The sequence below is a fragment of the Bos indicus x Bos taurus genome, chromosome 3, assembly GCF_003369695.1.
Source record: "Bos indicus x Bos taurus breed Angus x Brahman F1 hybrid chromosome 3, Bos_hybrid_MaternalHap_v2.0, whole genome shotgun sequence".
NCBI lineage: Eukaryota > Metazoa > Chordata > Mammalia > Artiodactyla > Bovidae > Bos > Bos indicus x Bos taurus.
Window position 1 is genome coordinate 2,260,019 of NC_040078.1, and position 27,542 is coordinate 2,287,560.

The 27,542-nt window shown below is 37.8% G+C and overlaps 1 long non-coding RNA gene across 1 annotated transcript; it reads right to left on the reverse strand.

Moving 5' to 3' along the window:
- Positions 1–1,806: 1,806 nt before the first annotated feature.
- On the reverse strand, positions 1,807–8,040 carry LOC113883272. The gene is made up of 2 exons (XR_003508614.1): positions 7,637–8,040; positions 1,807–2,859 (listed from the first exon to the last, which is right to left on the reverse strand). It is a non-coding gene; the product is annotated as an uncharacterized LOC113883272 (long non-coding RNA).
- Between the last annotated feature and the right edge of the window lie 19,502 nt (positions 8,041–27,542).

Sequence of the window (27,542 nt, forward strand, 5' to 3'; positions counted from 1 at the left end):
TCAGAGCTTTTGTGTAATAAAGTTTTATTAAAGTATAAAGGAGATAGAGAAAGCTTCTGACATAGGCATCAGAAGGGGGCAGAAAGAGTACCCCCTTGCTAGTGTTAACAATGAGGTTATATAATCCAAAGAATGTCTGGAGGTTGTAAAGACCTCATCAGACCTACTCCCATAATTTACATTTTAAGATAACACTGTCCTCAGGCAAGATACATCCTTGTAAAGACCAGGTCTACTCCCATAATTTACATTTTAAGATAACAGAAGGTTGAATCCAAAGACTGTCCTTAGGCAGGATACATTATTGTTATATAATCCTAAGGAATATGGAGAAAGAAAAAAGTTTGTCCTTTCTTCCTCCTTGAGAATTCCAGACCCCTCTCTCCTTGGGGACCCCTAGACTCCTTATCAACCTGCCTAGGAACTGACTCTCTCATTAACAAATTGAAAAATAAAAGCCATATGATTATCTCAATAGATGCAGAGAAAGCCTTTGAAAAAATTCAATATCCATGTATGATAAAAACTCTCCAGAAAGCAGGCATAGAAGGAACATACCTCAACATAATAAAAACTATATATGACAAACCCAGAGCAAACATTATCCTCAATGGTGAAAAATTGAAAGCATTTGCCCAAAAGTCAGGAACAAGACAAGGGTGCCCACTTTCACCACTTCTATTCAACATAGTTTTGGAAGTTTTGACCACAGCAACCAGAGCAGAAAAAGAAATAAAAGGAATCCAGATTGGAAAAAAAGAAGTAAAACTCTCACTGTTTGCAGATGACATGATCTTCTACACAGAAACCCTAAAGAATCCACCAGAAAATTACCAGAGCTAATCAATGAATATAGTAAAGTTGCAGGATATAAAACCAACACTCAGAAATCCCTTGCATTCCTATACACTAATAATGAGAAAATAGAAAGAGAAATTAAGGAAACAATTCCATTCACCATTGCAATGAAAAGAATAAAATACTTGGGAATATATCTACCTAAAGCAACAAAAGACCTATATATAGAAAATTATAAAACACTGGTGAAAGAAATCAAAGAGGACACTAATAGATGGAGAAATATACCGTGTTCATGGATTGGAAGAATCAATATAGTGAAAATGAGTATAGTACCCAAAGCAATCTATAGATTCAATGCAATCCCTATCAAACTACCAATGGTATTTTTCACAGAGCTAGAACAAATAATTTCACAATTTCTATGGAAATACAAAAAGCCTTGAATAGCCAAAGCAATCTTGAGAAAGCAGAGTGGAACTGGAGGAATCAACCTGCCTGACTTAAGGCTCTACTACAAAGCCACAGTCATCAAGACAGTATGGTACTGGCACAAAGACAGAAAAATAGATCAATGGAACAAAATAGAAATCCCAGAGATAAATCCATGCACCTGTGGACACCTTATCTTTGACAAAGGAGGCAAGAATACACAATGGAGAAAAGACAATCTCTTTAACAAGTAGTGCTGGGAAAACTGGTCAACCACTTGTAAAATAATGAAACTGAAACACTTTCTAACACCATACACAAAAATAAACTCAAAATGAATTAAACATTTAAATGTACAACCAGAAATTATAAAACTCCTAGAGGAGAACATAGGCAAAACACTCTCTGACAAAAATCACAGCAGGATCCTCTATGACCCACATCTCAAAACATTGGAAATAAAAGCAAAAATAAACAAATGGGACTAATTAAAATTAAAAGCTTCTGCACAACAAAGGTGTGGGAATTTTCTTCCCGGGACTTGGAAACGGTGAACCTGAAAGGACAACATTTGGACAGTCTCTGCAAGGACTGACAACTTTATTTCTGTAGTCAAGCCTTTTTATAGGAGTGAGGAACAAAGAGCTTAGAGCATACGGCCAGCAGAACACATACAAGGCTAAGATATAATCAGTAAAAGATATTTCAAGGAACAGCGCATTCTTAATGACCCATGTGTTTATCTATGACCCATTTTCTCAAGCAATGTCTTTAATGTTTAATCGCTAAATTTTGGCGCCGAGCATAGCCAAAGGCAGGAAATGTTTTTCAGCTATCGGTACACAATGCCTGGGTACTTCCGGCCCTTTGGCATTTCCCCAAGGACCTTCTCCTTCAAGGCTATTTTGCACTGCACCTCCCAACATATCCTCCTTTTGTTTTTAGTTAAAGCACAGCAGCTGCTAGTTGGACTCCGTCATAGGAGGCATGGAGTCTTGAGTAGAGACATCTGTATAGAATTGTGTAGTGCCATACCAGATAGGGTTCCTACTGTAACAATAGATATTAGACTAAGAATGCCAGCAATAATCCATCCTATTATGTGCTTTGACCTCCTTAAGCCATATTTGAGCAAAACTGAGAGAAATACAGAGTCGGTCTATGGTTTTGTTAGGTTAACAGGAAGCCACAAATCAGATCTTTGCTTGACTATTGCAATTTTGACATAATGATATGAAATAGTATGGTTTAAACACGTATACAAGGCACATGCTGTACAGTTAACAATCTTAGCAGAAAGATCTATATCGAAGTTACCTACAATAAACATGTATGGGAGGTGCACACAAGATTGGATATAAAATCGTATAAAAAGGTATGGTTTTGAGGTTTTAAGGCTTTCGCAGTCCCATACACATTGGCAAAGCGCTCCAATGCAGCAGGAATCTTCCACACATGCCATTGCTCAGGTCTACGGTCGGGGTTCAGACATTGACGTTTTCTCTTCAGCTTCTCCATGGTCATTGACGAGACCCTTCGCGTCAGCTGCGTCACCCGTCAGAGGAGTCCGGTCTCGGGGTCCTTCTTGGTAATGGACATGGCGAAGTGGAACCCAGATTTCTTCTCCATCTGCAACGACAAGACCGTAACCTCTGCGTAGGAGTCGTAAGATTCCTGGCAACCATTGATTAAACTGCTTATACCATATTGGTGTGTTGGCTTCTAATGGTTTCTTACTGTTTTCCTCTGCAAAATGTTTGTCTGCACGAGTATCAGAACTATCTTTTAGTAAATTAAAGAAAAAATTAAGGAATAAAGAGTTAAAGATAATAACAATTGAGGGTTCATAGGATAAAAACTGTATCTCCTCTTCTATATTCCCCCTGTCTGTTTTAATAAATGAGTTTTAAGAGTACGATGGGCTCTTTCGATAATTGTTTGACCTTGGGGATTGTAGGGTATCCCTGTGATGTGTGTTATATTCCATTCCATTAGAAATGAATGAAACGAGTGAGAGGTAAATGCAGGCCCATTATCTGTTTTTAAGACCGAAGGTGTTCCCATAACAGGGAAGGTGAGTAAAAGTGCGGAAATGGCGTGTTTGCTGGATTCTGAAGAGACAGGCATTGCCCATATAAAACCTGAAAATGTATCAACTGAGACAAAAAGCAAAGAAAACTTTCCCAAGGAGTAATGAGTGAAGTCAGATTGCCAAAGGGAGTTAGGCTGTTGCCCACGAGGATTAACTCTTGAAACTGTGGTACATAAGTGCAGAGGAGCACAGATGTCATAGGATTTAATATGTCTCGTTTCAGTGAGGGGAATATGGTATTTAGAGCGCAATCTTTTAGCATTGGTATGAAGATTAGCGTGTTCGTCCATAGCAGGCGCAAAGACAGGAGCTATGAACCTATTAACAGCATCATTCCTTGATGCCAGGGGGCCAGGTAAACCTGAATGAGCACGTATATGTGCAATGAAGAAAGGTTTCGTATGTGATTGAATTAAGGCTTGAGTCTTTGAAAAGAGAATATGTAATTCTTCATTTAGGTTGTATAAAAAGGCGGTAACAAAATCGGGGAAAAGGGAAGCAAGATATTTGGAATCAGTATACACATTGAAGGATAATGGTTGAAGAGACAATAGAGCATATAAAGCATATAATTCAACTCTTTGTATTGAAGAATAGGTAGTAGGTAATTTCTCTTTGATATCAGGGCTGACGATCCCAGCTATGCCTTTCTTGTTGCCATCAATGAAATAGGTAGGTGCATTTGAAATAGGTTGGGAGGCAATGATATTAGTTACTATAAATTTAGTAAATTGTAGGAAGTCCCATAATTTTCCTTTCAGCAAATGGAATGAGATAATGTTCTGAAAATCACTTAATGCTATTTGCATGGTCATGTTATATTGTAAGGCAATTTGTAATTCCTTTTTTGTCGAGGGGACATGTATTGCATATGGATCAAATCCAGTTAAGGTTTGTACATGGCTCCTTCCTGATACAATTATCTGCCCTATTTTCTCAATGTATGATACGATTTTCTTTGACTGTTTAGTATGTAGATATACCCATTCTATCGGGCTGTTTTGAGCTATGATTGCAGTAGGTGAATGTTTGGTGGGAAATATATATAAACAGACCCATTGGGTATGGTCTAGCCGAGTTGAGAAAGATTGTTGAATGTGTTTTTCAACAAATTTTAATTCTTCTTTCATTTCTTTTGTTAGCTGTCTAGGACTATTAGGGTTAGGAGGTCCCTCTAAAATTTTAAATAAATTTTGTAATGCATAGGTGGGAATGCCGATAGATGACTGAAGCCAATTAATATCTTCTATCATTTTTTGAAAATCATTTAATGTGCATAGAGAATGCATAGAGATTTGAGTTTTTTGAGGTTTTATGTTAGACTCTTCCATAACATGTCCCAAGTAATTAAAGGGTGCTTTCAATTGAGTTTTATCTGGTGCAACAAGTAGGCCATGATTTTGAAGAGTGGTGGTGATTTCATCATATAGCTGTTGTAAACAGAGTTCAGATTCCATGGAAAGAAGTATGTCATCCATATAATGAATTATGAAGGCAGTAGGATATTTATCTCTAATGGATTGTAATAAAACAGATATAAGATATTGGCAAATGGTAGGAGAGTTCATCATTCCCTGAGGTAAAACCTTCCATTGAAATCTTTTAATAGGAGCCACGTGATTTATAGAAGGAACTGAAAAAGCAAAACGTTTTCTATCTTTAGGATGCAAAGGTATAGTAAAAAAGCAGTCTTGTAAATCAATAATAATTACAGACCAGCCTTTCGGTACCATGGAAGGGGAGGGCAATCCAGGTTGTAATGGCCCCATAGGAATCATAGTATTATTAACATTTCTTAAATCTATCAACATTCGCCATTTTCCTGATTTCTTTTTTATTAAAAAAACAGGAGAATTCCATGGGGAAAATGAAGGCTCTATATGATTTTTCTGTAATTGCTCATTTACTAATTGTGTGAGAGCTGCCAACTTTTCTTTAGTCAGGGGCTATTGAGGTGTCTATACTGGGGCATCAGATTCCCAATCGAGAGGCAGCGGTGTTAACTCAATGGCCCCCATTAAAAAGGCTCATTTGGAGAGATTGTGGCTTTCGTTTGTTCAAGAAAATCCCTTCCCCACAAATTAATAGGGATATTGGTAATATATGGTTTGATGTAAGCTACAATTTGATCAGGACCATAAGCCTGTAAATAGGATGCACTGACAAAAGTTTGTGTAGCATCAGCTTCGCCCATCCCTCACAGTTTGGAAGGAGCCACAGTCTTACCCCATTCAAGGGGTCATTCTTCAGTTCTAATAATGGAAATGTTGGCTCCTGTATCCAACATACCTGTGAAATTTTTTCCCAGTATATTTAGAGTAAGCATAGGCTTTTGATGTTCCTTTAATAAGGTAGATAGTGCCATGGTAAGATTGGTGCTACCAAAGTCTCCCTGCCTAATTTTATCAGATGCCCTCACTGGTTTGACATATGGCAAAAGCAATAATTGTGCAAAGTGTTCCCCTTTTTGTAGACATATATTTCCTAATTTTACGACATTAACCATGACATATATCTCTCCTTCATAATCTTCATCCATAACTCCATTCAACATTATTAAACCTTTCATTGTATAGCTGCTAGGTCCCAAAATTAGTCCAACTGTTGCAAGTGGGATTGGACCATAATATCCAGTGGGGATTTTATGAGGATTGTATAATTCTATTAATTCCATATCATAAAGACTAGGTATATCAATGCAAGCACTCTTAGATGTAGCTGCTTGCAGTGTCATAATGTTGGGTCCTCCTTTTGTAGTGGGGCTAGAGGATAGCTCCTTTATTAGTTTCCCTGTTGTTTTTGTTGTGCCTCTTGTGTCAATTCATTTCCATCCTTATCAAATTTGGAACGACATTCATTCAACCAATGGAATCCCCTTTTACATTTTGGGCAAACTTCTGGGGGCCTTTTTTTTATTAGAAGTATTATTATTTTTAGCTGTCTGCATTGGCATGTGGCATTGTTTTTTCATATGGTTGGCCTTCCCACAGTTAAAACATTTAGCATTAGCAGCCTTTTGCACATTAAAAGTTTCTAGTGCTGCTAATTTTACTCTATGGGACATAGATCTGATATCTCTATAAGCTTTCAAATATTCCGTAAGAGAACCAGTTTCTCGAATTGGTCTAAGCATGAATCGACATTCCTCATTAGCATGTTCAAAGGCAAGTTGTTTTAAAATAATATTTTGTAAGGTTTCATCTCAGATAGATTTTTTTGATGGCATCCTTTAATTTTCCTATAAATTGGGAATATTTCTCCTCATGTCCTTGGGTAATCTTGACAAATGAACCATCAGAGTTAACATTATCAACCTTTACCCATGCTCTGCAAGAAATTTTTCTAATGAAATGCAACATCTGAGGGGTAATATTAGCTAATTGCGCAGTCATATCGGCCATGGCTCCTGTACCAGTGAGTATATCATAGGTTAAATGGGAAGGGTTACCACAAGATTGCTGGTCAATCATCATCTGTCGGGCCTCATCACCAACCCATATTTGCCATTGAAGTAATTGTTGAGGATTTAGAACCATCTTTGCTAATTAAAAAAAATCATGTGGCATTCAATAATCAGCCCATCCTCTGAGGAATTCTACACAGTAAGGAGAAGTAGGTCCATACAGAGTGCATGTTTTCTTAAAGCTGGACAACATACCAAAATCTAGACCAGCCCAAGCATTCTGGCCTTGGGCAGGCTGATCAAACTGTATTGGGAAAGTGAAAGCGCAAGTAGGCATCTCCCGAGGAGGAGTGAAATGATTAGTATGAGCAAAGTTAGCAACTGTATTACAGGTGGAGCAGAAGGAAAAACCTCAGATTTGGGCTGTTCATTGAATGAAATGACCTCTGCTCTAAGTGGTTTCAGTTTTGACACATCCTGTATACATATGTCTCCAAGCTGTTTTTCCAAGGATTCTGTCTGATTGAGCATAACATTCTTATATTTCAAAGCACCTTGCATATCTTGTTCCTTAAGCTCATATTCATGCAAAGACTGAACAGTCTCTACTTCCAAATCAACATTATGCCCTTCAATTTGTTTTATGACAGCCTATATGAGTGATCATGTAACCTACCATTGAGGGGGAATATGGACTCCTTGCTGATATGCTCGCAAAACATTATTCTTAACCCTTTTCCATATGTCTAGACCGAGCGTCCCCTCCTCTGGGAACCACGATTATGTTCCAGTAAAATATGACAGCAGTCATTCAACTGATATCTTGAAACATTAACACCATTTTGTTTCAGAAAGTGATGCATTATAGAAATGAAAGGAATCTTACTGCTATGTTGTCCCATCCTGCTTACCTCTTTCTGCAGGGCTCGCTGCTTTGTTCAGTCTTCCTATCAAGTCCCTGTTCTTGGCGTCACCTGTGGGAATTTTCTTCCCAGGACTTGGAAACGGTGAACCTGAAAAGACAATGCTTGGACAGTCTCTGCAAAGACTGACAACTTTATTTCTGCAGTCAAGCCTTTTGATAGGAGCAAGGAACAAAGAGCTTAGAGCATACGGCCAGCAGAAAACGTACAAGGCTAAGATATAATCAGTAAAAGATACTTCAAGGAACAGCGCATTCTTAACAATCCATGTGTTTTTCTATAACCCATTTTCTCAAGCAACGTCTTTAATGTTTAATCGCTAAATTTTGGCGCCGAGCATAGCCAAAGGCAGGAAATGTTTTTCAGCTATCAGTACACAATGCCTGGGTATTTCTGGCCCTTCACCATTTCCCCTTGAAGGACCTTCTCCTTCAAGGCTATTTTGCACTGCGCCTCCCAACAAAAGGAAACTATAAGCAAGGTGAAAAGACAGCCTTCAGAATGGGAGAAAATAATAGCAAATGAAGCAACTGACAAAGAATTAACCTCAAAAAATATACAAGCAACTCCTGCAGCTCAATTCCAGAAAAATAAACAACTCAATCAAAAAATGAGCCAAAGAACTAAACAGACATTTCTGCCAAGAAGACATACAGATGGCTAACAAACACATGAAAAGATGCTGAACATCACTCACTATCAGAGAAATGCAAATCAAAACCACAATGAGGTACCATTTCATGCCAGTCAGAATGGCTGCGATCCAAAAGTCTACAAGCAATAAATGCTGGAGAGGGTGTGGAGAAAAGGGAACCCTCTTACACTGTTGGTGGGAATGCAAACTAGTACAGCGACTATGGAGAACAGTGTGGAGATTCCTTAAAACCTGGAAATAGAACTGCCTTATGACCCAGCAATCCCACTGCTGGTCATACACACTAAGGAAACCAGAACTGAAAGAGACACGTGTACCCCAATGTTCATCGCAGCACTGTTTATAATAGCCAGGACATGCAAACAACCTAGATGTCCATCAGCAGACAAATGGATAAGAAAGCTATGGTACATATACACAATGGAGTATTACTCAGCCACTAAAAAGAATACATTTGAATCAGTTCTAATGAGGTGGATGAAACTGGAGCCTATTATAGAGAGTGAAGTAAGCCAGAAAGAAAAACACCAATACAGTATACTAACGCATATATATGGAATTTAGAAAGATGGTAACAATAACCCTGTATGTGAGATAGCAAAAGAGACACAGATGTATAGAACAGTCTTTTGGACTCTGTGGGAGAGGGAGAAGGTGGGATGATTTGGGAGAACGGCACTGAAACATGTATAATATCATATATGAAACAACAACAACAAAAAGAGCTAAACGTGCAAAGATTAGCATTACTAAGCATCAGAGAGAACATGAGGTGCTGAGACCTCCCAAACACAGCTGATGGGAGTGTAAATCAACAGAATCACATTGTCATCATCCAGTAAATTTAAAGGAACACAACCTATGACTTGGTCATTCTACTCCAAGGTATCCAGCCTACGTAAAAGTGTGTACTTGAATACAGGGAGACACAGATAAGAATGCTCAGAGCTGATGTAGTCATAAAATCCCCAAACAGGTAACAAGCTAGGTGGATGTGTAAACACCTGTTGATTGTCCAAATACTATACTAGAGTGACAATTAGCTACACTGTGTGCAACAATGTGCAGGAACCTCACACACACTGTGTTGATAAAAGCAGCCAGACACAAATAACACATGGTGTATGGATGCAAAACTTAAAGACTTTGACATAAAAAACTCAAAAACAAAAAAACAAACAAAAATTTAGGAATAAATTCACCATATAACCCAGCAGTCCCACTCTGGGCATATACCCTAAGGAAACCAAAATTGAAAAAGACACATGTATCCCATTGTTCATTGCAATACTATACAATAGCTAGAATATGGAAGCAATCTAGATGTTCATCAAAAGATGAATGGATAAAGAAGCTGTGGTGCAAATACACAATGGAATATTCAGTTCGGCTCAGTCACTCAGTCATTTCCGACTCTTTGCGACCCCATGAATCACAGCACACCAGGCCTCCCTGTCTATCACCAACTCCCAGAGTTCACTCAGACTCACGTCCGTTGAGTCAGTGATGCCATCCAGCCATCTCATCCTCTGTCCTCTCCTTCTCCTCCTGCCCCCAATCTCTCCCAACATCAGAGTCTTTTCCAATGAGTCAACTCTTCTCATGAGGTGGCCAAAGTACTGGAGTTTCAGCTTTAGCATCATTCCTTCCAAAGAAATCCCAGGGCTGATCTTCTTCAGAATGGACTGGTTGGATCTCCTTGCAATCCAAGGGTCTCTCAAGAGTCTTCTCCAAAGCCACAGTTCAAAAGCATCAATTCTTCGGCGCTCAGCTTTCTTCACAGTCCAACTCTCACATCCATACATGACCCCAGGAAAAACCATAGCCTTGACTAGATGGACCTTTGTTGGCAAAGTAATGTCTCTTCTTTTGAATATGCTATCTAGGCTGGTCATAACTTTCCTTCCAAGGAGTAAGCATCTTTTAATTTCATGGCTGCAGTCACCATCTGCAGTGATTTTGGAGCCCCCCAAAATAAAGTCTGACCCTATTTCCACTGTTTCCCCATCTATTTCCCATGAAGTGATGGAACCGGATGCCATGATCTTTGTTTTCTGAATGTTGAGCTTTAAGCCAACTTTTTCACTCTCCACTTTCACTTTCATCAAGAGGCTTTTTAGTTCCTCTTCACTTTCTGCCATAAGGGTGGTGTCATCTGCATATCTGAGGTTATTGATATTTCTCCCAGCAATCTTGATTCCAGCTTGTGTTTCTTCCAGCCCAGCGTTTCTCATGATGTACTCTGCATATAAGTTAAATAAACAGGGTGACAATATACAGCCTTGACGAACTCCTTTTCCTATTTGGAACCATTCTGTTGTTCCATGTCCAGTTCTATCTGTTGCTTCCTGACCTGCATACAGATTTCTCAAGAGGCAGGTCAGGTGGTCTGGTATTCCCATCTCTTTCAGAATTTTCCACAGTTGATTGTGATCCACACAGTCAAAGGCTTTGGCATAGTCAATAAAGCAGAAATAGATGTTTTTCTGGAACTCTCTTGCTTTTTTGATGATCCAGCAGATGTTGGCAATTTGATCTCTGGTTCCTCTGCCTTTTCTAAAACCAGCTTGAACATCAGGAAGTTCACGGTTCACGTATTGCTTTAGCCTGGCTTGGAGAATTTTGAGCATTACTTTACTAGCATGTGAGATGGAATATTACTCAGCCATAAAAACGAACACATTTGAGTCAGTTCTAATGAGGTGAATTAACCGAGAGCCTATTTTATAGAGTGAAATAAGTCAGAAAGAGAAAGATAAATATCGTATTCTAACGCATATATATAGAATCCAGAAAAATGGTACTGAAGAATTTATTTACAGGGCAACAGTGGAGAAACAGACAAAGAGAATAGATTTATGGACATGGGGAGAGGGGAAGAGAGGATAGGATGTATGGAACAAGTAACACGGAAACTTATATTACTTTATGTAAAACAGATACCAAAAGGGAATTTGCAGTATGGCTCAGTAAACTCAAACAGGGGCTCTGTATCAACCTAGAGGGGCAGAATGGGGAGGGAGATGGGAGGGAGGTTCTAAGTGGAGGGAGTATATATATATATATCTATGGCTGATCCATGTTGAGGCTTGACAGAAAGCAACAAAATTGTGTAAAGCAATTATCCTCCAATAAAAAAATAAATTATTTAAAAAATATCAGACACAACTGAGCATGATACATACAATTTTGATCATTTCAAACTCTTTCATTCTAAATATTTCAGAGATTCTCACGTCTGTCCACCTAAAAATCAATGTAATTTAGTTTCCCCATTTTTGACAAGTATTCCTATATTTCCCCTCTCATTTACTGAATTGTCTAGAATTTTCAGAACAATTTCCAATGGATGGGGTTACTGAACATATTCTCTTGTGTTTCACCCTTGAGTATGATGCTGGCTCTTGGTATGAGGAAGATAATTATGCCATATTAAGGAAATTTTTTTTCCTCTTTATAGATAGGTGTGTGTGTGTGTGTGTGTGTGTGTGTACACATGTGTGTGTCTGTGTGTTTAATCTGGAAACAGTATTAATTTTATTAAATATATTCCTGAATCTTTTAAGATAATTATGTAGTTTTAAAATTTTAATTTGTTACTATAATGGATTATATTAATAGATTTATCCTTTTGAGTCACATTTGCATTCTACATAAAATCTTACTTGGTCTTGATATACTAATATTCAAAAATGTTGTGTTCTATTTCTTAGAACTTTTAAAAAGCGTTTTGCACTTAAGATTATACTTAAGATTGGTCTCTTGATACTTTTTTGTATGCTATCTTTGCTATTAGGGTTAGAAAAAACTTTTGTATTTTCTTTATGCTTCAGACAGTTTACATGGTATGGTAATCATCTATGTTCTGAAAGCTAACACCCAATCTACTAGGTAACTGAGCCCAGTAATTTTCTTTTATTTCTTTAACTGTTTCATTTTTCATATGCAAATTCAGCTAATTATTCTTTTCATTGAAGTTTATTCATTTATATGAGTTTCAAAAGTTTCACCTGCTAGTATGTGTAATCTTAAGATTTTAAAATCTCTGCTGATTTGTTACTGTCCCTAAATTCCTTTCTAATTTTGTATTTAATGCATTCACTTAATTTTACTTTGGTCTAATCGCAAAGCTTGTCAAATCACAGTTAGTAATGAGATAAAGTGCTTATATCAGAATGTAAAGCAATTTGTGGCTTCAAGAGAAGCTCACAGCAACACCAAAAAGTTAGTGAACATCAGCAAAGCCTTTAATGATTTAATCAATTTATTTTTTTCACAAACTTGTTGTCTCATTGTAGATAAATTACAGTCGATTTGAGAATACAACCACCTTGTTTATTTTATTTTACTTTGTACTCCCCAAGAATCAGCTTTACAGTTTGCCATCAAGTCTACATTTTTTGTTTATTAATTCATGAATTTCTGCTTTTATTTTTGTTTCTTTTCTTATGCTTCCCTGAGGTTTCAGTTTTTGTTTTCTAACTTAAGTTTATATATACCTCATTTATTTATGTATTTTTATTTGTTATATTTTGCTTTTTATGATTATAAATGATACTTTAACTACTATTTTGGCCATATCCTCTCAAGTTTTTAAGATATGGGATTCTTATGCTCATTCTTTTCTAAAATTTCCTATAATTATGGTCAAAGGTCTTTAAGTCACATGATTTTCAAGATCTTTTTGAAATTTTGTCTTGTTCTAATTATTTGCTAATTTTAATTAATTTTAATTGAAGTATAGTTGATTTAAAATGTTGTGTTAGTTTCTCCTGTACAGCAGTATTGATCAGATTTACCAAACATATAACACTTCTTTTTTAGAATTTCTTCCCATTTAGGTCAACACAGATGGTTTTCTTTATTTTATTATACTTTTGTTCTTAATTTGTAATTATACCTTTGTGGAATCAAAAGATGTTAGCAAAATGATTTCAATTGACTGACATTTATTGATACTTTCCCTGATATATAACATATTGTATTTTTATGTACTTGTATTAAAAGTTATGGAAGAGAAGGTAGTTTTTTCTGGGGCATTGAATTTAGTATATATTTATTATCTTTAGTGTCCCTATTTAACTTATCTTTATTTTCTGTTAAGAAAGAGAATCCATTGGAGTGTTATCAGTTTGCTCTTAATCAGAGATTTTGCCTCACATATTTTGATTCTGTTGTATATCACACTATTATGATATATCTTCCCTATGGCTCAAGCTCTTTTTACATATTAGTATTATGATATATCTTCCCTGTGAATCAAGCTCTTTTTACATATTGGTATGTATAAAATGACTTGTGGATGAATGTGCATATTGATCTGCTTTATAGAGTCCTTTAAGTCCCTTAATCTACTTTCATTCTTTTTTCATTTTGCTCCTCTGATTGGATGAATTTCACTACCATGCCTTCAAGTTCACTGAGACTTTCTTCCACCTGATATAGTCTGCTGTTGAATCTCTCTAGTGAATTTTTTAGTGCAGTTATTCTTCATTTCTGTGATTTCTGTTTCGTACTTATTTACGTCTCTTTGTTGAAGTTTTCACTGTGTTCATGTATTGATCTCCTGACCTTGATGAACAACTTTATGACCACTATTTTGAACACTCTATCAGATAAATCTCTTATTTCCATTTCATTAAGATCTGTTTGTGGAGTTTTAACTTGTTCTTTTGCTTGGGACATATCTTTTGTTTCTTCGTTTTCCTTGACTCTCTGTGTTAGTTTCGTCATATTATTTAAAAACGCCACCTCTCTCAGTCTTGACAAAGTAGTATTGTGTAGGAAATGAACATTATTTTTCCACCTGGACCAAGCTCTTAGATGTATCTTAAACTCCTGTGATTATTCAAGCTGACATCTTTGTTCTTAGTAGCTCTCTGTAGTTGAGGGTGTACCAAAATCTGTCACTGTCTCAAAAAGGAGATTTTGAGATTCAGGTTGATAGAAAGCCAGCCTCTCAGGCAAAAGCTAGCAAAGTATATATACTTAGACACTTTCCAGTGAGAAACTGAGATAGTCTCCGTTTGCCTGTTACCTCTCTGCCCCACAAAACCTGGGGCACCAAAAGTATATAAAAAATCTTTCCAAGGAGATACTGAGTACTTGGAGTGGACTTGGAGGGGAGAAGTTAGAGGTGGTATCTGCTCTCTCTGCAAAGTCTCTGCGAAGGATTGCAGTCAGCCTCTAGAGTTGTGCTAAATTAGAGGGTTTATCCCCAGGAAGCTGCTTTTAATGTATGCCAATAAGTCATTTTCAGGGAAATACTGGGATTTGTTCTCTTGTTCCTCTGAATTGGGCCTTGGATAGATAGCCCTGGAGAGTCATTGTGAAGTCACAAGAAACTGTTTCTTTGTTTGCTATAGTCTTGTGGGTCTCATGGAAGCAAACTCTGTGGGTGTTTTGGGGATTCATTGAGAATCTTAGAATTTGCAGTGCTAGTGGGAGTCCAAATGCTTTGCTCCTCATGGAGAAACTGGGAAATGGGAATTCCCTTCTAGTTGAATGATACTATGCTAGGATAGGGAGCATGTCTTAGATTTCCCTATGTATCTCTGCATGAGTAAAATGGAGAATGTGCTTCAGACTTCTTTCTTATAAAAGTTATTAATTAATTTATTTTTGGAAGCACTGGGTCTTTGTTGTTTTGCACAGGCTTTCTCTAGTTGCAGCAAATGGGGGCTACTCTTTATTGCAGTGCATAGGCTTCTTAATGCTGTGGCTTCTCTTATTGTGGAGCACAGGCTCTAGGTGAGTGGGCTTCAGAACTTGCAACACACAAGCTCAGTATTTGCAGCATGTAGGGCCTATAAGGATGCATGGGCTTCAGCAGTTATGGCACACAGTCTCAGTAGTTGTGGCTTATGGGCCCTAGAGTGCACAGGCTTCTGTAGTTGTGCCATGCTGGCTCAGTAGTTGTAGTACATGGGCTTATTGCTCTGTGGCATGTGGAATATTCCAAGATCAGGGACTGAAGCCATGTCCCCTGCTTTGGCAGGAGAATTCTTATCCACTGATCCACTTGGGAAGTCCCTTCAGAATTCTTCAATTAAATTTCAATGAATGGCAAATGCTCAAACTTTGGGGGAAAAAGACAGCTTTATTTGCCCTCTTGAATTATAGTTTTGCTGGATATAAAATTTTTAATTTTAAAGGTGTTTTCCCTCAGCATTTTAAATTATTTTCTCTTTCTTTTTCTGTTGATAAACAAACTTGTTAATACACAATTCTCGTTCCCTTGATGATAATAATAATCATGTCCTCTGTAGCAATGTATTTTAGATTTTGTCTTTAGCATTATGTAGTTTCAGTAAAATATCTTTGACTTAGAATTTGTTTTATGCTTATTCTAATAAAAATTATTCAGGCAAGTATACAGGAGACCCAGGTTCAATCCCTGGGACAGGAAGATCCCCTGGAGAAGGGAATGGCTACGTACTCCAATATACTTGCTTGGAGAATTCCATGGACAGAGGAGACTGTTGGGCTACAGTCCTTGGGATCACAAAGAGTCAGACATGACTGAGCTACTAACACTACACTACTACTATCCTGTAGTTCAGGAAGATTCTTTACCATCTGAGCCACCAGGGAAGCCATTAGTCATATATTCAACTTTCTCATACTAGCCCTATGAATCCTAATTTTTCTTTAACAATTCTATCACTTTATTGTTCAGATGACATGCTGGATAATTCCTTGAATATATCTTCTATTTCTCTGATTCCTCCATCATCTATATTTAGTCTATTTCTAAGATTATATCTACTACATTATATCTACTTCTGTGGGCAGGAATCCCTTAGAAGAAATGGAGTAGCCATCATGGTCAACAAAAGACTCTGAAATGCAGTACTTGGATGCAATCTCAAAAATGACAGAATGATCTCTGTTTGTTTCCAAGGAAACCATTCAATATCACAGTAATCCAAGCCTATGCCCTGACCATTAATGCTGAAAAAGCTGAAGTTGAACGGTTCTATGAAGACCTACAAGATCTTTTAGAACTAACCCCCAAAAGATGTCCTTTTCATTATAGGGGACTGGAATGCAAAAGCAGGAAGTCAAGAAGCACCAGGAGTAACAGGCAAATTTGGCCTTGGAATACGGAATGAAGCAGGGAAAAACTAATAGAGTTTTGTCAAGAGAATGCACTGGTCATAGCAAACACCCTCTTCCAACAACACAAGAGAAGACTTTACACATGGACATCACCAGATGGTCAACACTGAAATCAGATGGATTATATTCTTTGCAGCCACAGATGGAGAAGCTGTATACAGTCAGTAAAAAAACAAGACTGGAAGCTGACTGTGGCTCCGATCATGAGCTCCTTATAGCCAATTTCAGACTTAAATTGAAGAAAGAAGGGAAAACCACTAGACCATTCAAAGTGAAAGTGAAGTCTCTCAGTCATGTCTGACTCTTTGTGACCCCGTGGACTGTAGCCCACCAAGTTCCTCCATCCAGGATTCTTGCCAGGATTCTCCAGGCAAGAATACTGGAGTGGGTTGCCATTTCCTTCTCCAGGGGATTTTCCTGACCCAGGGATCGAACCCAGGTCTCCCACATTGCAGGCAGACGCTTTAAATTCTGAGCCACCAGGGAAGCCCAATCTAGACGATTCAGGTATGACCTAAATCAAATCCCTTATGATTATACAGTGGAAGTGAGAAATAGAAACTAGAAATAGGGACTAGATCTGATAGAGTGCCTGAGAACTATGGTCGGAAGTTCGTGACATTGTACAGGAGACAGGGATCAAGACGATCCCCATGGGAAAGAAATGTAAAAAAGCAAAATGGCTGTCTGGGGAGGCCTTACAAATAGCTGTGAAAAGAAGAGAAGCGAAAAGCAAAGGAGAAAAGGAAACATATAAGCATCTGAATGCAGAGTTCCAAAGAATAGCAAGAAGAGATAAGAAAGCTTTCCTCAGTGATCAATGCAAAGAAATAGAGGAAAACAACAGAATGGGAAAGAATAGAGATCTCTTCAAGAAAATTAGAGATACCAAGGGAACATTCCATGTAAAGATAGGCTTGATAAAGGACAGAAATGGTATGGACCTAATAGAAGCAGAAGATATTAAGAAGAGGTGGCAAGACTACACAGAAGAACTGTACAAAAAAGATCTTCACGACCAAGATAATCACGATGGTGTGATCACTCACCTAGAGCCAGACATCCTGGAATGTGAAGTCAAGTGGGCCTTAGAAAGCATCACTACGAAAAAACTAGTGGAGGTGATGGAATTCCAGTTGAGCTATTTCAAATCCTGAAAGGTGATGCTGTGAAAGTGCTGCACTCAATATGCCAGCAAATTTGGAAAACTCAGCAGTGGCCACAAGACTGGAAAAAGTTAGTTTTCATTCCAATCCCAAAGAAAGGCAATGCCAAAGAATGCTCAAACTACCGCACAATTGCACTCATCTCACACGCTAGTAAAGTAATGCTCAAAATTCTCCAAGCCAGGCTTCAGCAATACGTGAACTGTGAATTTCCAGATGCTCAAGCTGGTTTTAGAAAAGGCAGAGGAACCAGAGATCAAATTGCCAACATCTGCTGGATCATGGAAAAAGCAAGATAGTTCCAGAAAAATACCTATTTCTGCTTTATTGACTATGCCAAAACCTTTGACTGTGTGGATCACAATCAACTGTGGAAAATTCTGAAAGAGATGGGAATACCAGACCAGCTGACCTTCCTTTTGCAAAACCTATATGCAGATCAGGAAGCAACAGTTAGAACTGGACATGAAACAATGGACTGGTTCCAAAGAGGAAAAGGAGTTCGTCAAGGCTGTATATTGTCACCCTGTTTATTTAACTTATATGCAGAGTACATCATGAGAAACACTGGGCTGGAAGAAGCACAAGCTGGAATCAAGATTGCAGATGACACCACCCTTATGGCAGAAAGTGAAGAGGGACTAAAAAGCCTCTTGATGAAGGTGAAAGAGGAGAGTGAAAATGTCGGCTTAAGGCTCAACATTCAGAAAATAAAGATCATGGCATCTGGTCCCATCACTTCATGGGAAACAGATGGGGAAACAGCGGAAACAGTGTCAGAGTTTATTTTGGGGGGGCTCCAAAATCACTGCAGATGGTGATTTCAGCCATGAAATTAAAAGACGCTTACTCCTTGGAAGGAAAGTTATGACCAACCTAGACAGCATATTAAAAAGCAGAGACATTACTTTGCCAACAAGGGTCCGTCTAGTCAAGGCTATGGTTTTTCCAGTAGTCATGTATGGATGTGAGAGTTGGACTGTGAAGAAAGCGGAACACCAAAGAATTGATGCTTTTGAACTGTGGTGTTGGAGAAGACTCTTGAAAGTTCCTTGGACTGCAAGGAGATCCAACCAATCCATTCTAAAGGAGATCAGTCCTTGGTGTTGTTTGGAAGGAATAATGCTAAAGCTGAAACTCCAGTACTTTGGCCACCTCATGCAAAGAGTTGACTCATTGGAAAAGACTGTGATGCTGGGAGGGATTGGGGGCAGGAGGAGAAGGGGACGACAGAGGATGAGATGGCTGGATGGCATCATAGACTCGATGGAGATGAATTTAAGTGAACTCTGGGAGTTGGTGATGGACAGGTAGGTCTGGCGTGCTGCAATTCATGGGGTCACAAAGAGTTGGACACGACTGAGCAACTGAACTGAACTGAGGATTATATACATTTTTAGAAATTCTCTGTATTTTTTCTATAGCCCTTTTAATGAATTGTATTTATTCTTCTGTCTCCCTAATAATTTTATATAATTTTTATATTTCAACTCATTTATGTATTTTTGATATGCTATTGTTCTGAGGTTGCTCCATTGTCTTCCTTTTGAAATTGTCTTATCTCAAATGTCCTGTTATCTCAAACATTTCAGGGACTAATTATTTTTTTTGTGCTTTGATACAGTATTATCAATGATAATCTTTATTTATGTCATTTGAAATTTGTGATCTCACCTTGAGTGGAGATTATTTTTCTTCTGGAAATTCCATGCAACTGAATATAAGAATAATTCAACAATTACTTCTTCTGTGTACTCTAGCTATATTATGGTCTATCAGTTTCTTGTTTTGGGAACATCTCATACACAGTGTAAATCGTGTATTTGCATATACATTAACATGTGATTTTATAAAAAATTCAGTCCCATGAAATAATGTGTATGTGTGTTGTCTCATCACATGGACAGCATTTGTGTTACCTACTTCAGTGATCACTTCTAATCTATTTCTTGTCTGTTGTACATAAGACCAGACTAATTTCTTAGAGATTATAGACAATTCAGACTCTGGGAAAAATGAGGTAATTATCTCTTATGAAGGTTCTTACATCACTTTTTGTTAGAAAATCATAGGCTTTTTTTTTTTTTCAGTGTCCATAAAATTTTATTGGAATAGAGGCACACCCGTTTCCATATTGTTTATCTTATGATCAATGCATTTGGTTGTCTTCAGGATATGACCTTCTTCTTTCCTTTCTTGTAAAAGTTTTGTTGATTCTCATTTAGAGCCACAATTTTTGTCATTGTTAGTTCAGTTCAGTCACTCAGTCATGTCCTACTCTTTGCGACCCCATGAACCACCACATGCCAGACCTCCCTGTCCACCACAAACTCGTGGAGTCCACCCAAACTCATGTCCATTGAGTCGGTGATGCCATCCAACCATCTCATCCTCTGTCGTCCCCTTCTCCTCCTGCCCTCAATCCCTCCCAGCATCAGGGTCTTTTCAAATGAGTCAGCTCTTTGCATCAGGTGGCCAAAGTATTGGAGTTTCAGCTTCAACATCAGTCCTTCCAATGAACACCCAGGACTGGTCTTTAGGATGGACTGATTGGATCTCCTTGAGTCCAAGGGACTTTCAAGAGTCTTCTCCAACACCACAGTTCAAAAGCATCGATTCTTCAGTGCTCAGCTTTCTTTATAGTCCAACTATCACATTCATACATGACCACTGGAAAAACCAGCCTTGACTAGACGGACCTTTGTTGGCAAAGTAATGTCTCTGCTTTTTAATATGCTGTCTAGGTTGGTCATAACTTTCCTTCCGAGGAGTAAGCGTCTTTTAATTTCATGGCTGAAATCACCATCTGCAGTGATTTTGGAGCCCCCAAAAATAAAGTCAGCCTCTGTTTCCCCTGTTTCCCCATCTATTTGCCATGAAGTGATGGGACCGGGTGCCATGATCTTCGTTTTCTGAATGTTGAGCTTTAAGCCAACTTTTTCACTCTCCTCTTTCACTGTAATCAAGAGGCTCTTTAGTTCTTCTTCACTTTCTTCCATAAAGGTGGTGTCATCTGCATATCTGAGGTTACCGATATTTCTCCTGGCATACTTGATTCCAGTTTGTGCTTCTTCCAGCCCAGCGTTTCTCATGATGTACTCTGCATATAAGTTGAATAAGCAGGGTGACAATATACAGCCTTGACGTACTCCTTTTCCTATTTGGAACCAGTCTGTTTTTCCATGTCCAGTTCTAACTGTTGCTTCCTGACCTGTATACTGGTTTCTCAAGAGCAGGTCAGGTGGTCTGGTATTCCCATCTCTTTCAGAATTTTCCACAGTTTATTGTGATCCACAAAGTCAAAGGCTTTGGCATAGTCAATAAAGCAGAAATAGAGGTTTTCCTGGAACTGTCTTGCTTTTTCCATGATCCAGTGGATGTTGGCAATTTGATCTCTGGTTCCTCTGCCTTTTCTAAAACCAGACTTCTTTCTTACATTAATTATCCATACTTTGCATTTAAGTATGTAGTATCAGTGTCTCACACCCTATTTTGTGCTAACTTAAGTATTTGTGCAAATAGGTTATTAAAAGCAAGAGGTCCCAGCAGGAGTTTAGTTCACAGTGAGCTTTTCTGAGTCTCAAAATAAAAACACTTCTACAATGGCCAGTTTTGTGTGCTGACATACAGCTGACCAAATCAATAAAGACTAGCTTATACTTTTGCCTTTCCTAAAAGAACACTCCTATGGATCAAAAATATTAATGCCTTTAAAGTGAAAAGTGAAAGCGAAGTCGCTTAATCATGTCCGACTCTTTGCGACCCCATGGACTGTAGCCTACCAGGCTCCTCCATCCATGGGATTCTCCAGGCAAGAATACTGGAGTGGTTGCCATTTCCTTCGCCAGGGGATCTTCCCGATCCAGGGATCGAAACCTGGTCTCCCGCATTTCAGGCAGATGTGTTAACCTTTCAGCCACCAGGGAAGCCTTTAGTTTCAAGCAAATATTTAGTTAAAAAATGCAAAACACATTTAATAATAAAAATTTTATTTATGTTATAAAGATTATATGCAAAGGGGAGGGCACAGAAGTTAGTGGTTCTAGACTGCCAAGGTTCAAATTCCACTGGGTGTGATAAAATAGTTCTTGATGAAAAGGCTTCCATTTGGAAAAATACTGAGGTACAGAGAAAAAACACAATCCCCTGGTATTGTGTTGAGGTGAGATGTAGACTCCACTGGGTGGAATAAAATTTAGAGAAACTTCTATCTCTACAAGGAACTGAGCAGAAAGTCAAGGCATCCTCAGTAGTTCAGTAGTCAGTTTTGATGCCTTCGTTGACTGGGTTAGGGAGGTGTTGAGTTAGACTTGGGGTAGAGGCATGAATGGGCTTCTCCAGTGGTACAGTGGTGAAGAACCTACCTGCCAATGCAGGAGATGCAAGAGTTGCAGGTTCCCTGGGTTGGGAAGATCCCCTGGAGTAGGAAATGGCAACCCACTCCAATATTCTTGCCTGTAAAATTTTATGGGCAGAAGAGCCTGGCAGGCTACAGTCCATGGGGTCGCAAAGATGGGGCAAGACTGAGCATGGGCACACACTACTCACTACTCCTTCTCCTCCTCACTGGAAGCATGAATAAGATAGCACTCTTTGTTTTCAATGATGTTGCTCTACTGGCAAATACAAAAGTATAAGAAGAGTCCCTTCGGTGAGGAAAGGATGATGGAGAATAGTAGCTTTGGGGGAAAAAAGTGATGCACTCAGTTTTAAGACATGGTGAGTTTGGAATTTGTATCCATTGAGCAGTGAGATATATTGATATAAAGTTGTGCTATGAAATGACTGGAAATAGCACATATTTCAGGAGAGCAGAATGCAAGGATATGAATGCATTCATGAGATGCCTTTTCTTAGGCAGGCTATGGGACTGGGCAACAAGCAAATGATGGAAGTTTAACTCAGTCCAAGAAGTACAAACAACACTGTCCAGATAACACCCATTAAAGGCAGTGGGGCTTAATGCACTTCATCCCATCAAGTTTGATTGAGGACCTTGGAAGGACTACATCTTGAAATGAAAGCCTTTAATGACTACCACTGACAGGAAAGAGAGCTAAGAGGCAAGAAAAGTCCATGGTTAAGTAATTAGGGTAGTTTGAGACAGAGAATTGTCTCCAGCATTTTGTAGACTGTGGTTTTACATATATTCTCAATTAGAAAATCATAAGCCGGCATTGAAACATGTATAATATATATGAAATGAGTTGCCAGTCCAGGTTTGATGCACGGTACTGGATGCTTGGGGCTGGTGCACTGGGACAACCCAAAGGGATAGTACGGGGAGGGAGGAGTTTGGGGGGAGGTTCAGGATGGGGAACACGTGTATACCTGTGGCTGATTCATGTTGATATATGGCAAAACCAATACAATATTGTAAAGTTAAAAAATAAAATAAATAAATAAAAAATAAAATCATAAGCCAGTTTAGTGTTCTTCAAAGAGGGGTCAGTAAATGAAATCAACCAACAACTGGGGCCTACGAACAAAATATTAGACTTCTGCTGTATTTTTTGCTCTAAATAAAGAACTACATTAAGCCTTACTGAATTCAGTATATATGCTCATATTGACATGCAACTTTGTCAAAAGGTAGAGGCATGTGCCATCTGTGGTGACCCTGAGGGATGAGGAGGAGCTGGCCATGTTGCACTTACTTGTATCTTGTGAGCTGTGGCAGTTTACCTGGACTGGGCTATGTGGGTTTATAGATTATACCATTCCAGTTCAACCAAACTAACCTCCAGAAAAGAATACGTGGCTTAAAAAAGATCACTGCCAACAAATTTGATAGAGATGATAGTAATGATATTATTAATGTAATACTAATTTTAATAATCAATTAACAGGAAAGTCTGAGCTGACACTTCTCTTATGCCAAGTATGAGCTCTTCATCTGCCCTATTAGAGGTAAAACATTTTCATGATACTGTCAGATTTATCAACCTCTTTTGTTTGGTTAGTGTAGAAAGGCATACAAATACTATATGCCAGAATCCCCTATGTTTAACAGGTTTCTTCTAAAATCTATCAGTGACTCACATTTTTCATTTCCAATATTATTTGATTTGTGAAGCATGATTTATAATAGAGATTGTCAAACTATGGCCCTTCATCCAAATCTAGCCCATAGTTGGGAAAAAAGAATATTTTATGAGATGTTAAAATTATATGAAATTTAAAGTTCAACATATATAGATAAAGTTGCATTATAACACAGCCATGCTTATTATTATCATTAATATTATTATTTAAAATATTATCTGTGGTTGCTTTTGAATTAGAACAGCAGACTTCACATGTAACAGACCACAGGGCTTTCAAAGCCTAAAATATTTATAGTCTATTTCTTTGCAAAAATTTTTTGACGACTTACATGATATGCAAAGTTAAAATCTTAATACAAAATTTTAAAACTTTCATTGAAGGATTATTATTTGAAGCTATCTTATGAGTAAGTGTCAGACATTGTTCTAGTTGCCTGGAATACATCAGTGAAGAAAAGAAGGTGGCTGCCCTCATAAAACTTACATTCTGCTGGGAGGAGACTGTCAAAAATCAATTATCATGATAAGTAAATTATAGAGCATTTTGGAAGATGATATGTGCTATGGAAAAAGAAAAGGTAGAGCAGATGGAGAATACACCTGGTGGAACAAGGGATAGGTATCCTTTATTCTTTGATTTGTTTCCCTAACCTCAGTAATTTGTTATAATTTTTCCTTCCAAATTTCTTTTGTATATGTAGAGCCAATCATCTACTTTAAGTATTTTCCAAATTAGGATACTCAATAGACATAAAATTAATGAATGAACTATAAGGGTTGTGTGTTCCTCTGTTGCTGGTAGCAAAAGAAGAAATACAGATAAAATGTTCTAATCCCTGGAACACTTACTTCCAGAAACAGAAACTCAATTGTAGAGATGCTTGAGGAGACTCCTTGGCAGATAATGCACACAATACTGAATGCTGGACCTTGGGTACAGGTCAGTACTTTTTCCATAAGGTTAAATGGATGTAAGTTATGTTTTCCACAACATCTTGTTGTAGAATCATATCAATAATAGCAGGTGACTTAACAGTTAAACTGGATCTCACCATTGGCTTTAAATATATATATGATTTTTTGGACACAGTTGTTTAGTAGGAGTCATTCTGATCTCATTGGTAAACATCAAAACAGGTAAAGATTACATCACAACACTCATCTGTGTTCAATCCAGGGCTAAGTTGAAAACGTTTGCTCCACTCAGCTTTGTCTTCTCCTCTGAAGACCTCTCTCCCCTATCTGCTTGGTACCATCAAAGGTACAATAAGAAATGAAGAAAATAAAAGCAAGCAAGAAAACAAAAGCAGAGTATATAATCACAGTGTTTGCAGAATTTGCATTGTGGAGGAAATACTCATAAAATTCGAAGCTCGAATTTCTGAGTCTATCAATTTTTCTTTAAATATTTATTTCCTTCATTAAGAAGTAGAAATAAATGTTGTTTGTCTTGTCAAGGGAAAAATGTACTGGGACTATCCACTACAAAGATCTTTCACTAACATGGTTTTTAGAAAGAACTAGTAATGGTAGCAGTAATAATTGTAATTGTAACTTCAGGTTTTTTAGTTTTAACTCTTTTTTTTAAGTGTGTTATAATTGACATATTATAATAGTTTCATGTGTAAAACATAATTATTCAGTATTTGTATGTATTGCAAATGATCACCACAGTAAATTAACATTTGTCTTTATACATATATTACAAAAGTACATTTTTATGATAACTTTTAAGATCTACTTTTTTAATATTCAAATATGAAGCACAGTATTATTAAGTATAATCATTATAAAGTGAAGTGAAAGTCACTCAGTAGTGTCCTACTCTTTGCCACCCCATGGACTATACAGTCCATTGAATTCTCCAGGCCAGAATACTGGAGTGGGTAGTCTTTCCCTTTCCAGGGGATCTTCCCAACCCAGGGATCAAACCCAGCTCTCCCACATTGCAGGCAGATTCTTCACCAGCTGAGCCACAAGGGAAGCCCAAGAATACTGGAGTGGGTAGCCTATCCCTTCTCCAGCGAATCTTCCTGACCCAGGAATTGAACCAGGGTCTCCTGCATTGCAGGTGGATTCTTTATCCAACTGAGCTATGAGGGAAGCCCCATAATCACTGTGCTGTTCACTATATATACAGAACTTAAAAAATAACATTTTTATAAGTGATAACTGATTTTATAACTGATAGCTTATATATTTTCATCCCCTTCACCCATATCAGTAACCTTCCATCCCCTACCTCTGATCACCACCAATCTGTTCTTCATATTAACCTAAAAAAAAAAAAAAGTATTTGTTATAGATTTCACATGTAAGTGGGATCACACAGTATTTGCCTTTCTTTATCTATTTCACATAGTATAATATCAAGACCCATTGTACTTAACTCAATAATGTTTTATTTGTCCTTTTAAAAGGACCTCTACAGATTGAATAATGCATTAGTTAAAAGAGAAGGAAATAGCAACCCACTCCAGTATTCTTGTCTGGGAAATCCCATGGACAGAGGAGTCTGGAGGGCTACCGTACATAGGGTCACAAAGAATTGGACAGGACTGAAACAGCTTAGCATGCTAGATTGCATGCACGGTAATCACCTGTAATGTGATGTGAGGGTCTTTCCAAGGACACTTAGTCAATTTTTCTCCCTGTTGACTTTCCTTCTGACTGCGCCATTTTTTGAACATATTATACAATGCCTAAATTTACAGAGGTGCCAAGTTATTATATTACATTAATTAAATTCACATTTATTTAATTAAGCTTTAATTAAATTCATTACATTTCATTAATATTTAAATAATAAAATATCATTGTATTAATTAAATATTTTAAGGTAATGGTAATATGAAGAGGAAAAATTTTTTAGAATGATACAATTGTATAATTTAAACAGGTTTGGCTAATATTAAAATAAGCACATTGTATGGAGCAGGATCACAAATTTGGTATATTTAAATATTCTAAATATGTTTATTTCTTCTTTTTTGGTACAAGGCTCAGTATTTTGTTCTTAAAAGGTATTTGTTTAGAGCAAAAGCTTGGTTTGTGTGTTTGTGTGTTGAATAGGGATGTTTAAGCAAGTCAGAAACAGTCCCTGGGTAACAGAAAACTGAAAAAAAAAAAAAAAAAGCCATTGGGAAATCAGAACTAAGCTACCAGGTTGAGAGACTAGGGGATGGAACTGAGGTACAGCAGGCAAGGTAATTGAAATATAAAGGTAAGTCAGGAGCTTAACACTGAGGAGGAGAAGAAATATAGGATCACAAGAGGAACAAAAGAAGACAAGCAAATCTTGGATTAGAGAACCCTGGACTTAAAACAGCTGACTCCAACTGGTGGTATCATCTCCCAGCTATAAAACTTGCAGAGGCTTGACAGGATCAGATTTTTCTAACACTTTTTGAAACAAAATAGGACATTTTGGGGTCCCCCTCCACAGTATGTCCTCAGACATGGAGACTTTTGTCTATGGAAGAATTTTAGCCAATGGATAAATTTAATCAGAGAGATGAGAAAATTCAGAAACGAGGGGAAACAACTGAAGCAGACCGAATAATAGTAATTTAGTCATTAGGCACAGTCAAGTACACTTGGTCACTTTTCAAATGCCATAGATAATATCCTGAGACATATGCTATGAGCTCTCTGATAAATCCTGAAATCCCTACCAGGTAGAAGAAATGAACTACATGGTTACCAGACTGGAGCTGTGATAAGCTGCCACAATTCTGAGAACTGGCCTCAAGGAAATAGGAACAAACTGACCCTGGAACTGAGTTTACTGTGCTTAAAACAATCAGGATGACGCTATCACACCACTGATGACCTAGTTCAAAAATGACTGCTAGCTGACTGATATTTCTGCATGTTGCCCCCTCCCTCCATCTATAAAAGCTCTT